This window comes from Chaetodon auriga, chromosome 9 (genome assembly GCF_051107435.1).
Source record: "Chaetodon auriga isolate fChaAug3 chromosome 9, fChaAug3.hap1, whole genome shotgun sequence".
NCBI classification, from domain to species: domain Eukaryota; kingdom Metazoa; phylum Chordata; class Actinopteri; order Chaetodontiformes; family Chaetodontidae; genus Chaetodon; species Chaetodon auriga.
In genome coordinates this window covers 16,973,992-16,988,266 of record NC_135082.1, presented here as the reverse complement: position 1 = coordinate 16,988,266, position 14,275 = coordinate 16,973,992, and the positions used below count along the sequence as shown (strand labels likewise).

Here is a 14,275-nt window from a genome sequence, read left to right as displayed (position 1 = left end):
GTTTCCAACTACACTCCATACCATGAAAACTTAATTTCCAGTGACATTTGGACATGGCAGTGTCAGATTTTCCTAATCGTTAAAAGATTTCCCTCACAATGACAAGTGTTCCCGTCAGCCGTGCATCAAAATAGAGCCTCTGATGCTGCAATCACACATGCATGCCCACACAGGTTTGTTGCAGTCTGTCGTGCACAGTAAACAGCAGAGCGACATAAACGTGTCACCCAAAAGAAAACACATTGTCCTGATAGAGCGGAGAAAGCGATAAAATGGGCCACCTTCTGCTCTATTCCACTGCGGCGCTGAGTGGCAGCGCTGCAGGAGCTGCTGAAATTCAATATACTCCGGCCGGCAGGAGCCACGTCCTGCCAGATCCATTATGAACCAGGCCTCTACTTCAGAGGACAAAGGCCACAGCTTTGCATGTGTGTGTGTGTGTGTGTGTGTGTGTACACAGTGTAATTGCTGCTGAGGACATTAGGCTTATGGGGGTCACCCACTGCGTACCAAACTGTCCCTTACTCGACCCCCCCCCGCCCCTCTTATCAGTGTCGTCCCTCGTCTGCTTGTCCCTCCATCTGTTTCATCTCTCCGCTGTCCTCCAGGCTGCGTCACTCTCCAGTGTCTACTCCACTCTACTTCATCAGTCCCTTCAGGATTTAAATGACTTTGATGGCTGGACTGTTTTCAGCTAAATTAAGGGCACTCTGTCTGTGACCTGCACTGTCTCTGATCTTTTCTGGTATAAAACCTCTCACTTCCTTATAGACTTGATTTTAATAACTGTCCTTGAATGCTTAAAGATAATGTGGCTATCCAATGGGCATCTATTCATACCAATATCAGCTGTAACATTAGCCTCGTCGTATTGGAGGGTTCGGTGGGATTCCTGGTTTTCACCAGAAAAAAAGCAAATTTGTCTGCATTTCTTTTGAGTGAGATGTTTGAATTATTTCAATCAGATTTTGTGTCGCTACCTTTTCATGCAATAACATCTTTCATGGATTTCTTTTTTCGACACAAAGCCCCTTTTCATACTGGTGTCTCTTCAATCATGAGCCAGAACCCAAAATGGGTCACAGAGATGTTTTTAATGGAATAAACCCTCCAATTTGATTCTCCAGCAGAAAAACCCTCCCATTTGATTCTCTGGCTGAATTTGTGTTTTTGCTGCAAGCTCCGAGCCATTTCATGTTCTTCCTTTTCCCCGTTGTGCAGTTTCCTAGAGCATCTTGAAAGAGATTTCAAAAAATGTCATTAATTATTAGCATCCCCCTTGTCAGCAGACTTCAGTGTGAGAGATAGAGAATAGGTCTGCATCTCTTGTGGGTTGGCAGTGATTGGTAAACATAAAAACTGTACCCTAATTCAAGAAGAAAAGCAACTCGGCACACCGGGGGGATATTTCATTCTGCCACTGCGAGAAACTGAGGCAAACACATGCTTCAAAAAGAGGCTGGTGTGGACGTGTGCAAAAACATTATCTGAATACTACATTGAAATTTCACATGCCAAGGGAGGCTGCGAACAACTGCGAGCTATTACAGGAGAGGCAAACACCAGGAGGGGAATCTGCTGTGATCCATTCAGGTCGATTCACCTTGATAAGTAATGAAGGTTCAAGCTCTGTTAAGCCCTTTGCAATAATGGACTCATTTCACCAGTGTGTTCCCAGGAAAGACACACTGTCCGTTTTATAATAAAAGCACCCAAATGCACGTAATAAGCACTGTCGAGACCTCATTCTCTCTCACTAGATAAGTCAAGTCAGCTTCATTTACATGGCCAGAATCAGAAATCTGCCTCAGGGAGCTTCACAATCTGCACAGCGTACGAGCCCCCCCCCCCATCCTTCAGCTGCTGTGTAGGTTATACATACATAAGCTTTGTTTTTTACACATTCTGTTGGAGAAAAACAGCGTTGTTGAGTTTTCCATATTCAGTCTATTGTTACTTGGGCAGTTATTGGCTGTTGAAGTAACGACTGCACGCTCCTACAAGGTCACACACACACACACACACACACACACACACACACACACACGAGGCATAAGATTAATTGAGCAATTCTAGTTTGAGCTACACAGAGTATGTGACTTTGAGAAAGAGCTCCCCATCCTCTTCCTCAGGAGCAGAAAAGCTGCTTATTCTCTCCTGGTACCTTTTTTTTTTTTTTTTTTTTTTTTTTTTTTTTTCAGCAGTGTTATCCCCATTGTTACCTATTAGCTATCTAAAGCTATTGGACAGTTGCCTAGCAAAGGGAATTAACCATGCCCCCTTTGAGGTCCTGTTCTCTTTGATGTGAGCAGTTTTAGTTAATTATTTTTTCCTAATTAATTCATTTAGGCAAATTTCAGGCCCCGACATGGTCACTGTTACAAATCCTCCTCTGTGGCTGATAAGTTTAACCTTAAGATCAAAATCCAAATGTCTCCTCTACCCAGAGAAAGCTTGATTCTCCATAGATGGCCAATCCTCTAAAAGGACTAATTAGACAAGACGTGCCGATTCACTTTCTTGCTGAGGGTAAGATGAGAGGATGGATAAAGCTATCAAATATGTATGATACATCTGAAACTACAGCTGGGAGACGGTTAGCTTAGCTTAGCATAAAGAATAGAAACAGATGGACACAGCTAGCCTGGTTCTGTCCAAAGATTACAAAATCCACCTTCCAGCATCTGGAAAACTTTTGTCCTCATCTGAACAAAAGCCAGAGCATAAAGTCAAAGAAACATTCAGGCACACAACTCCCAATAAAACTGACATTTGTTGCTGTTTTTACATGTAAGTTTTTGCACAGATTACACAAACAAGATATATCAGCTGAGCTTTCTTAGCAAGCTGTCTCCCCCTCTTCCCAGTCTTGCTACGATAAGCAAAGCGACTGCTGTCAGTAGCTTCATATTTAGCAAACAGTTAAGAGCGGTATCAATATTTTCATCAAGCTCTCGACCAGATAGATATATATATGACCAGTGGGAAAAGACAGGGAGCATGGCTTTAAAGACAAAGCCTCTGTGAGAAATGTACCAGCAGCACTCACTGAGGGGGCAGATAGATCGTGCCGCCTCTGGACCACAGTTTAATTCAAAGCAGTGAGGATCTAATTACAAGGCAGTGCGGGGCTAGATACTGTATGCCAGGCTCCACAGAGGCACAGACAAGATCCCAAGGGAAAGACAAGAGAAGCTCAGGCTCGATATGCTGTCCGCTCCTCTTCTGAGGAGGTTCCCTGTCCAGAGGAGCTGATGGCTTGATACAGTGATAGAGGAACACCTGCTGATGCCCACCTGTTTACATTCTGTGTGGAACCTGAACATTGTTTGGTGTCTTTGGGTTGTTCTTATTTAATGGCGCTCCGTAAGTGATGATAAAAGAAAAATTGGGTTTCTCACAAATGAAACAGCAAATAGCGAAAATTATGTTACGAGAGATCAATACAGACTAGGACGGTAAGTACTTCCTTTTAGTATTTGTTCAATATATTTATGAGAAAAAGCTGCACCTGTGCTGAAACACTGAGTTAACAAACTGATTAATCATTGAAGTGATTTCTCAAGCAAAAATGGTCAAACATACGCTGGTTCCAGCTACTCATATGCTAATCTGGCATTAATGAACATATTAATCAATAATGAAGACAATTATTTGTCGCAGCGCTATTCATGAACCATATTTTTTAGTGCAAATGACAAAGAGCTGAAGAGCTGCTCCAGGCGTACAGCATGTGAACACTGGGCTTGTAAGAGCGAGTGTGTCGTTCGGACACCCAATCCAATATTCTGTGACTGTTACGGGGGATTTGTAGAGTTTTATTCTCTTTTTAGTTGATGATTAGGAATATATGGATAAATACATTAGAGATTAACATCAAGTATCAGAGTAATGTGGCAGTCAAAGAAGCACAAATGTGTCAGATGCTGATGCAATGTTTCATCGAAAATGTCTTTGTCCACAAAATAAAAGTGTCTTAGAAAAATTCAGTTCAAACCGCTTGAAGCCAAAAAAAAAAAACAGGAGCTTTTTCATCCCGCTGCCTGCAGGAGATGAGATGAACGGGAATGCGTAAAATCTATATGGATATCAAAGAGTATCACAAGGAAAACAGCCTTTAACCAATCCGCCCGGGTCTCTCAACTCAGACGAGAATGTGTAAAGGGTGAGATTATGTAGTCACACAGGCAGCGGTGCCGTGATAAAATTTGAACATAAAGGCTCCGCTTCATTATCTCGACCCATTCAAACACAATCACCGACGCCATAGATTTGTATTTCAGCACATATGAAAGACAGACAACACCCTGCCACATTCAGAGGGGTGTATGGCATTTTCAAGATAACCAAACACACAAACAAACAGCAAGAATGAAAGTGTTTTTCTTTATCTCAGATCACATCCTCGACCCTGCTGCAGAATACCGGAGGGGGGGCGGTGGTGGTGGTGGTGGTGATGAGGTGGTGTGGGGGTGTGGGCTGCCTGCATTTTCCCAGGATGCTTAGCCGGGTTACGCGAGCTTGCTTTTGCGAGGGCTTTCTGAGGATATGTTTCCTCTCTCATCAGTCGAGGAATTTAACCATGGGAGCTGAAAAAGCAATGATGCAACAGTCTTTATTTTGTGTGTGAAAAACCCAAATGGTGGTGGTGGTGGTGGTGGTGGAGGAAGAGAATGCTGGAGCTCGTCCAGCCTCTGAGAGCAGGAGAGCTGATTCAAAGCCTGCTTGTATGATCACAGCTGACCCGGGCAGTGAGTCCACAAGAGCCTCTGTTTCTAAAGCACTGTCACCTTTGATTTAGAGCAGTCAATCAGACTTTGAAAGCTTTAAACACGGATCAAACTTTCATATCCAATACTGAGCAAGAAACTTTTCTTCCATCTGGACTTTTCACCTGCTTCTCCGCAACTTATTTTTTGATCAACTCCTTAATCTCGGGGTCACAGCACAGTCTTAAAATAAAAGCGATAATCTAATTTACAGCACTTGAGTCCTATTGAGTTTTATGGAGTTACTGTATCTGACTTGATCATACGATCCCACAGCTCAGCATTAAAGCTTTCAGCACTCTCAGGTTTGGCTTGGCAATCACTGTGATAAGATGTCACATCAGGTTAGGCAAGGAGGCTCCAGTAAAAGTTATTTCTGTCAGTAAGTCACGCCATGCCAAATGGTCTACGTGAAGCAATATTCCTCAATAGTTTCACTCGCTACTGCCTTAAAATCCGTGAATACAAGGTGCGGGAAACATGTAAGAATATAACACAATCTGATTTATGAAGTCGATGACACAACTTCACTAACCAGGCATCTTTACATCTCAAAATTACAAAGCGGTGAATGTGGAATGTGAAATTAGAGTCCCTCCAAATGCATCCATGCAGCTATAATTATGCAAGTGATTTGATTACGTGGAATGCAGGCAGAGAACTCAGATAGCGGATTGCAATTATATGGCACATAACAGCCCAGTTTATCACCTTACTTACGGCTCAATTTTCACTGAAACCATAGAACGCCGGCCATTATTCATTAATGTAAATTTACAAGACGTGTTGATTAGAGCCGCCTTCGCCTCCGGAGGCTCAGAAGAGTGCCAGCTAAATGAGATGGATGATCGGTCGGTCAGCTGTTCTGGCAGCTGAATTGGCTGACGATGAGGTGAAGCAATTAGTGCGGGTCACTGGAAAAAACATACGTGACCTTCTCATTTAGCACCGTATGCTTGTGACAAATTGTTCCTTCTCTCCGTAAACCTAATAATTAACATTCCTATCAACACAGCAGAGGACACGTAACAGATAATCTGGCTACAGACTGGCAGCGGTGCGTGGAGAAAGGATAGGGGCTGCTAGGGAGATGATTAGAAACTACAAAGGGAAGATTTAGATCATGTTTGTGTGCATGCGAGTGTGTGTGTGTGTGTGTGTGTGTGTGTGTGTGTGTGTGTGTGTGTGTGTGTGTGTGCGGAATGAATCTGAATAAGAAAGAGAGGTACACAGTAAGCAGGAGAGGCAGAGGGGAGGAGGAGGAGGAGGAGGAAGGGGAATTGAGTGTGCTTATGCATGTATGTGGAAATCCTTACATTGCAGTTTGGCAGCAGAGGTCAGCCAGACAGTGAGAGGTCAGGAGTAATTTATCACAGCCAATTAAGTAAAGAAGATCTCACGTTTGCTCTGCCTCCTCCTTCCCTGCTGTGACAGAACAAGTGGTGACAGAGGACAACCGGAGGTCACTGTCATCTTCGATTCGGCTCCCACCCCAACTACTACAACCTCTGCAGAAAGCCGCTATTAGAGCATGCGATCATCCGGTGCTTATGTATCGCTGCATATGAAGAGAAGAGAGGACTGCTCTCATGGGGCAGTTTAAATAAATAACTCTGGAGACAATCATCATCATGTCTCCACTGATGCAGGACAAATACACAGTTCAAGCCTTACACATTATCTTAAAATACATCACGCCACACAAATGTGATGGTTATGCTCTCTGGACAGGCTTAAGCACAGGCGGGGTGTAAAAATTGGATTAAGATTAATCCAAGCAGGGCGTACTGGAGGTTTGTTTTATGTTCAGTGTCAGAAGAAAAATGCCTAAACTCACTCTGGAACATTAAAATCTAAAGCTGTGAAAGGACATTCGGCTGCAAAACCCCGGCATTTCTCAAGAGTGGATAAGCTGCATATCTTAGAATTAAGTCAAAGCAACAACCAGGTACAGAAGCCGCTGGGAAAGAAACCTTTTCATTTCTTTAATACACAGCTAAAGGCCACAGGGTATTTATGGTAAGAATGGCCACTGGCTGTTTTCCTCTTGCGAATAAACACAGTTTAGTTCAGGATTATTTCGAGCGGGTCCTCGCTGAGCATCACAGCGTCAGTCAACATCTCTGCCCCCTGCTTTGGATCCAGCCCAAATTCAACATGTAGATTCAAGCACATGAACATGGATGTTCATGTACTCGTTTTTTTCCAGTACACCCAGCACAACATTCAAACTGATAAGGGGGAATGTGGCATAAAGAGGAAGACGTTGAATGGATGGGTCAAACGCAGGACTTTCACACAGGAAACGTGGGTGAAACCAACAGTCGTCTTTTTTTAAGGAAGCAGTTATTTTAACCAAAACCAAAATGTTTTTGTAAAACTAACCAAGCAGTGTTGGTGCCAAAGCTAACCCAACTGTCACCGCCACCTGAAATGTTTCAAGGCAAGCTTCATTTTGAAGATGAGGACATAAATAGTTGAAAGATGCTTCCAACTGAAATATATGAGTTTGAAAGTGGAGCTGAGTCTCACACACACACACACACACACACACACACACACACAAAAAAAAAAAAAACCCGGAAAATTCCTGTACATGTGCACGAGTTACATAGATTAAATTTTTCACATGCTGCCGTGAACTGTGTTGTTGGATCACTCAGTTACTCGGAGCGTCACCCTCCCTGCTATAAATGCAGGACGTGTCGCCTCGGTCATGCAATCTGCCCCTAATAAAATTACTCCAGGGGAGTGAGGGCGATAATATCATGGGGCTTGACAGTGTGTCGTTCAGCTGGTTCTGTGAGCGGAGACAACAGAAACCAAGACAAAAAGAAAAGCTACCACTATGAACTTTCACATACTGTTGATACTGTTGATTCTAACTCTAAATAATACAAATATATATATGAAAACACTTTTGCATTTAGACATATATGGTAAATGTGTGGAGCATATGAAAAAATGCAGAAAATAAGTTCAATATTTCATCTCTAATATGCTACTATGTATTGGGAATTAATCATCAAATGTTTGTCAATACATCAGATCTATAAATATGGAAATCTATTTTTATGACATACGGGTAGGAATCCATTTTTGGACCATATATTCACATGTATTTGATAATGTGGAGGTGAGAGGCTAGCATTTAGCAAAGATCAGATAATTGAAAATACAGACTTAATGGTGTGTTCATGAACATCATCACTGCAAAGATTTTGTCATTGGTTGTTGGACTGAAAGACTGCAAATTAAAATAGAACTAGTGCGATCTGGAGCTGAGTGAACTGAAGATAATTTGGTACCTATTTCGATGTTCAATTAATAGTTTTATTTCTTAAAGACGAATGATGACATCACCTGGGGCGCTACGAAATTCGTCGCTTATAAAGAGACTTGTCAGTTGCAGCCTGAGTGCGGCTCCAGTGCTGTGTTGGGGATGCACGTTGTAACTTTTGATACAGCGTCAATAAACAGCATTAATAGCTCACATTGTGCTGTAATGTATTTTCCTATAGAAGCAGAAACACACTGCTGTACACACCAACTGCAGTTAGAATCAATGACCCATAAACACTGGACAGCCAACCATTTGTCAGTGTTTTTGCTGTCCCTCTTAGGAGGAGGGGACAGGATGTCTGAGTGTGTGGGTGTGTGTGTGTGTTCCAGGGTAAATGCACGCACATGTGCATGAAGGGCACGGAGGAGGCAGCGGTCTTCTGAAGGAGGAATTCATTTGAAAAGCGCCTCCCGTGACCTGGCTTGATCTCGTCCCTTCATTCTTCGGTGGGGGTTGCGCGTGCATGTGTGTGTGCGCGCGCTTGTGTGTCAGTGTGTGCATGCTCAGTGTTGGGGGATTTGTAGATCTTTCTAACGGCTGTCCCCCCCCCAGAGGATAGGACTGCACTCCCACCCACCAATGGCTCATAGCACTAATCTGACTGACAGCTTGGTCCAGCTTTCAGCCAAAAAGCAGCCCACCAGCGAGGTCCAAATACCTGCTGAGGAATCTTATCTGCCACGATGACAGAGGCGAATCAGCTCTCCCCACACTGTTCCCGAGCAAATGCTGAACCGGTTGTCTCACTCTCAGCCTCTATGTCTGTCTGCTTGCTGTTTGTCAGCACAACACTGTAAGACCTGCACTTCTCTGGACTCAGCTGGATGTGACAGTTTGACAGACTGTCACAGCAGCAAACTAAAAGGCAGAGGGATGACTCTGTCTTATTAGCCTGCTGCAGGCATTTTGAAAGGACACATTTGGCCCCTTGATGCTTCAATTCCTACACAAACTGTACATACATTTACATTTTTTTTAATTACTTCAAAGGGAACGACGAGGGAAAACGGTTCATGATTTTGGAGAGAATCACACGCTCATATAAAAAAAATATAAGAAGTGTTGAATTATAATCCTTTTCACTTAAAGCTTGATCTGACTTAAGCGGATTCGCTGTCATGCTCCTGTTACTGTGTATACCATTAATAAGGCAAAAGTACAGGAAACTCTGGCCACGTCAGTTAAAACACCCCCACAAGCCATCTGCCTCGTTTCTTCCTCCTTAAGGGGCAAACTGTGAGCCTGTTTAGCTAAGATGCCCACTCATCAATCAGCAGGGCTCTTCCACAAGCCATCCAACGCAGCTTGATCTGGAGGACCCTCATAATTGAATATTAAACCCCCGATGAGTGGCAAGGCAAACTACTGCGATGCCGACTGGAGGCTGTGATGTGTTGCTGCCGTCGTGCTGGCACGGATACGTGTGGAGCTGTTCAATGCGGAGTCGGTCGCATCGAGCCTACCCCGAGGTTATTCTGTCACACTGTCATAATTTCAATCTTTTGGATCAGAAACCTATCTACAGACACACACCCACACTCGCACAGGGGTCCACAGATGTGAGCAGGCATGAATGTAGTTGGCACATGCATGCATAAACACAGCCGGGTTGAAATAACCGGTGGTGGTGTAGGACAGCTGTTGAAATGTGTCTTTTGTTTGGTAAAGACAAGAACAGAATTTGGCTTTTGGTGTTTTTATTTTGATCCATGTTTTAATGCAGCATGGTCAAAATAGGTCACCTATGAGATTCATGCAGAAGGAGAAATGTTTTTTAAAATGGGGGGGTTCAGAGGGGTAGCTAGTTTGCGTTATGTAGCTTATTACCGAGGGAGCGAGCTATCTAACTAGCACAGTGACTTTCCAGGATGACACGGTGGAGAAGGTGGAAATTACAACTCCGGATGTGTTGTGTTCAGTGGCAAAAGGCCAGCTGGAGCATGTGATTGCAAGTTGCGCACATCCCACATTCTGGATTTCATGCTTCAAGGTGTGTTTTCGAACATCCCCGGCATCATTTTAATGTCAGAAGTAGACATATTGGTAAATACTCAGTATCAGCGTTCCCAGCCCGGTCAGTGATGGGTGGGCAGGACCCCTCATGCATGTTGATGCTTTCATTTTAATCTTTGTGATGCTTTTATGTTTAATCAATTGAGAACTTAAACTCTGTAATGCTACATGTTACACCGTAATGTTTAGGGGAAAGACAGCTTTTTTTTTTTCATTCCCATCTCCCAAAATGCAATGGAAGACTATAATAATAGATGATAAATAAGTCACTATAAGGTGATTTTGATCGTTTGTCCAGTTTCTATAAGCCTACTCTATTAGTTGCTTTATGTATTTTTAAGTTAAACAAATATATTTCCCTTCAGTGTTGACACATCTGATTGTTAAAAATGACTAAAAAGATTTTGCATCCAGTTTCCAGTTTTCTATATGCACACAGTGTTCTCCCCTCTTTCGCCTCTAACCTGTTTGCATGCTTGACATGTATGTTTCTCATGCGCATAACAGCAAAATGGTGAGAGGAGACATAAGAAGTTCAGAAGAAACTTGTATTTTCCTGGCGTCTTGCCTACATAATCTGATGTAAGAAGTGCACGTTGAGGCGCAACATGAAGCAGGGGGTTAGCCTTGAAAAGTTCAAAGCATGCTTTGTGTACTGTTACTAACTTGCATTCTTCAAAAGTAAAAACACATTCAGCGCCAGAGACATGCAACCACAATGTCTGTGGAGACGCAAAGTGGGTTTTCACACCTGCACATATTGATATGGCGACAACCAAGATTCTGCTGAGAAGAACTGTAACTTTTTGGCCACTTCCCTTAATGATTTGACACAATCCTGCTGCCACTTTTCAGTTAACATCACCTGCCAATACATCATGTTTGCACTGCCACTGCGCCTATCTAAACAAAACCAATCAGACCCAAACATCCAAGTTTCACAACAGGCTTTTTTTTTTTTTTTTTTTCCTCACAGGAAGCTGGAGATTTATTCCTCACCCAACTTTAGCAAAGCTGAAACAACATGCCAAGCCTCCCTGCTGTTTCAAGAGGCTCCCTGTGAAAGCCAAGAGGCTGGCTCTTAGAGAAATCCCTCATTCAGACTCACACTGGCATCAAATGTTGACAGACAGCCCTGAATAAAAACATCCCAGCGATGGCTGTCCTTTCTGGCTAACTGATCTGTGAGGGTAAAGCCGCTGAAATGAACAGAGCGCCTCCTCGAGCAAAACAAAGAACATGACCAATACGTTTCAGGGATTAATTTTGTTGTGCCAGGCAGTCGAAGCAAAACCGGGATTAAGATATTTCATGTTTTCATCAGACAGTAAATGATCTCTACAACTTACCCATCAATGTTTAATAGAGTAGATCTAAAAGGAGGCAAAGGGATATTGTAATATTACGACCAAGCTGACACATACTAATCAAGAGTGCACTAATTATGCATGGGTGTGAAGTTTCCCTGTTTGTGGGTCAGCTAATAACTTTTTAATACTGCACGCTGGCTTTGCTAAGGCATGCCAGCAGTGAGATTTATACTTTTGGCCCAATCCTAATGAGAGTTAGTGCTTCAGGTAAGATACTTAAGAGAAGCCACAGCATCAAGAGAGTATCCAGCTTGATTAGTTTTAATTTGATTTAATGGTTGTAAATGTGTGGAAAAACAGCAAAACAGAAATGCACTCTTGAAATTGCTCCAAAGTGAAGTCTTCAGTTCCTCCTTAAAAACACTTGGTTGACCTGTTTTTGGTTTGCAGGAGCAACAAATCCACAATCTGCTGGCAGAGACATAAACACTTGCTTCAGGCTGCAGTCAACCAGGTGTACAGTACCACTGTACAGGAGGTGTTTACATCGATTCCTGGAAATCATCACAGCTGCGACATCAAAACAGAATACCAACCCCTCTGTCCCAGCTATAATCATCCCAGCACGTAGAAGCTGACGCCCTGTCTTTTCCCGGGAAAAAGCCACTGCTCTTGTCATTATAATGTCTTAATGATTACCATCGAGGGGTGCAAGTGAGGGGAGAGAGAGAGAGAGAGCGAGAGGCAGCATGGGCAGACTGTGAGTGCAGGCAGCACCCTGTAGATGCATGATGAATGAGGGTGTCAGCTGTATTCACCCAACTAGCAGCGCTGTCTCCAAGAGGGTCGGGCCCCATGCGCTGAGACCTGTCTCATTAACCACAGTGATCGCGCATTAACAAGAGCATGACAGAGAGGGAGAGAGCGGGAAAATAAATCATTGTCTGTAAGATGGAAGAACCACCAGTTTTACAAAGTATAGTAGTGCATCCAACGTGGTTTCACCGCTGGTCAGCATGAATCTGATAGAATATCACTGCTTATTGGCACGTTGTACATTAGGATTAATGCAGGATTATGGTTATTCAGCAGAGTCAGAAGGCACATTTGGAGGCAGGAGCAGGCAGGGGCCAACACTGGACCCCGCTTTCTTGCTCCCTTTTGTTTTGGTATCCTGCATTATTGATGTGAAACTGACATTTTACACTCCACAGCCACAGTGCCTCACCTGCAGCACTGTCTCCACAATAACATTACCAACACTCCTTGAGAGCCACAGAATGATGTGACATCTCTGTGTAGACTGTGTGGGAGCCTATTCTGTTTGTTAATGAGTTTTTTGTTTTTTGTTTTTTTTTAACATCATATCTAGAATAAATAAATAAATGTCTTTGTAGTCTTCAAGCAAAATGCTCTGCACCTACAGGCTGGCATCAGGGGCGTGGTTGGCATGGAGTCAGTTCAGGTCAATCTCTATCATCCATATAGTACTACAACACCATGATGGAACTGATGGTTGCAGGAAACGTGAAAATACTTTCAGCGAGCCTCAACATCACCCACATGCCATGAAAAGAGCCCACTCAGAAAAAACACCCTCATGGCAGCATCATCCACACAGCAGCTAAGAGAAGCTAAACTGTCAATCTCATAGTTAGTTTCAGCACTCTTCAACAGCTCTGATGGTGCATTTATTGGCTGTTCTGAATTGAAGATAAATACGTAAATATTAAGTCCATGATGTAATGCTGACGCACCACATAACAGATTTGAGAGGGCACCTTTGCTCTCCCGCGTTTCCAAATCGCCAGATCAGTCACACACTGATTGTTTTCATGTTTCTGTGAAAGGAGAAAAGCTTCCATGCACTCGTCAACAGCTGACACGGTTGATTATCTCATGGCAGCCCAGCATCCCGTGCCTCCTCGCGCCGAGCAGCCTTGCACAGCGCGCAAACTAGCAGTGTTTTTATGTGGCCAATGGAGTGCGCGTTAATCTGTCTATTCCTTGAAAAACCACAGGAAAGAAGCACAGCCTACCTCGGTCCGCCGTGACAGCTCCTTGTGTATGTCGACTTGTAGCAGTGGCTGCAACAACGTGACGCTCGCAGTAGAGATCTCAGTTGGTAAGCGCAGAAGTTTTGACGACTCAGTGGCTGAGGGATCACACACACTGTGTCAGCGCCTGACAGATCTGTGGATCACACACCGTTGTGGAGTGTATATGACAACGCCCCAAAACAAAACTGATCTGCTTGATTTCGCCGCCGGATCATTAACGCGTGTTTAAGATGTTGCTGTCCAACTCGGCTGTGCGCTCCGGTGCGCTCCCCCTCTCTCCCGACGCGGTCCCCAATCTGAACGCTCCCCAAGGACACGTGACCAACCCACGGGGGACGGGAATAGCTCTCATTCCCCCACGGCAGCAGCTGGGATCGGTTACACCGCTGCTCCAGTGCCCGTGCAACAAACCCGATCTGTGCGCACCCATACTCCTCCTCCACCCGCCCTCCATCCCCTGTGGCCTCGCGGTGTCGCTGTCCTGAAGATGCTCTACAGGCAAGATCTCAATGTGAAAATACCGTTTATCAAAGGGTAATAAATGAAATGTGCTAAAACTTGTGGTGGTGATAAAACTATACTAACCCCAACATTTGAGACAATTATTACAGAAAGGAGGAAACATTGGCAACATTTTTTTTTTTTTTGGCCAAAATTCAAATAAAATCACAATAAACTTTACATATATTGAAACAATATACAAACAAACGCAAGAAAAACCGTCACACATATATCATATATCAATTTTAGCATCTTTAAGGGCCCTCTAAGCACCTCTGC

General features: G+C 43.7%; 1 protein-coding gene across 2 annotated transcripts in view; it reads right to left on the bottom strand.

Annotated features, from left to right (window-relative positions):
* mid2 (midline 2) overlaps positions 1-13,950 on the bottom strand; it is a 142,757-nt gene extending 128,807 nt beyond the window's left edge. Inside the window, exon 1 of one of the 2 annotated variants that reach the window (XM_076738651.1) lies at positions 13,475-13,950. The gene's annotated coding sequence lies outside the window, so the exon portion shown is untranslated. The remainder of the gene's footprint in view (positions 1-13,474) is intronic. The other variant, XM_076738648.1, reaches the window with a different exon arrangement.
* Positions 13,951-14,275: the final 325 nt, after the last annotated feature.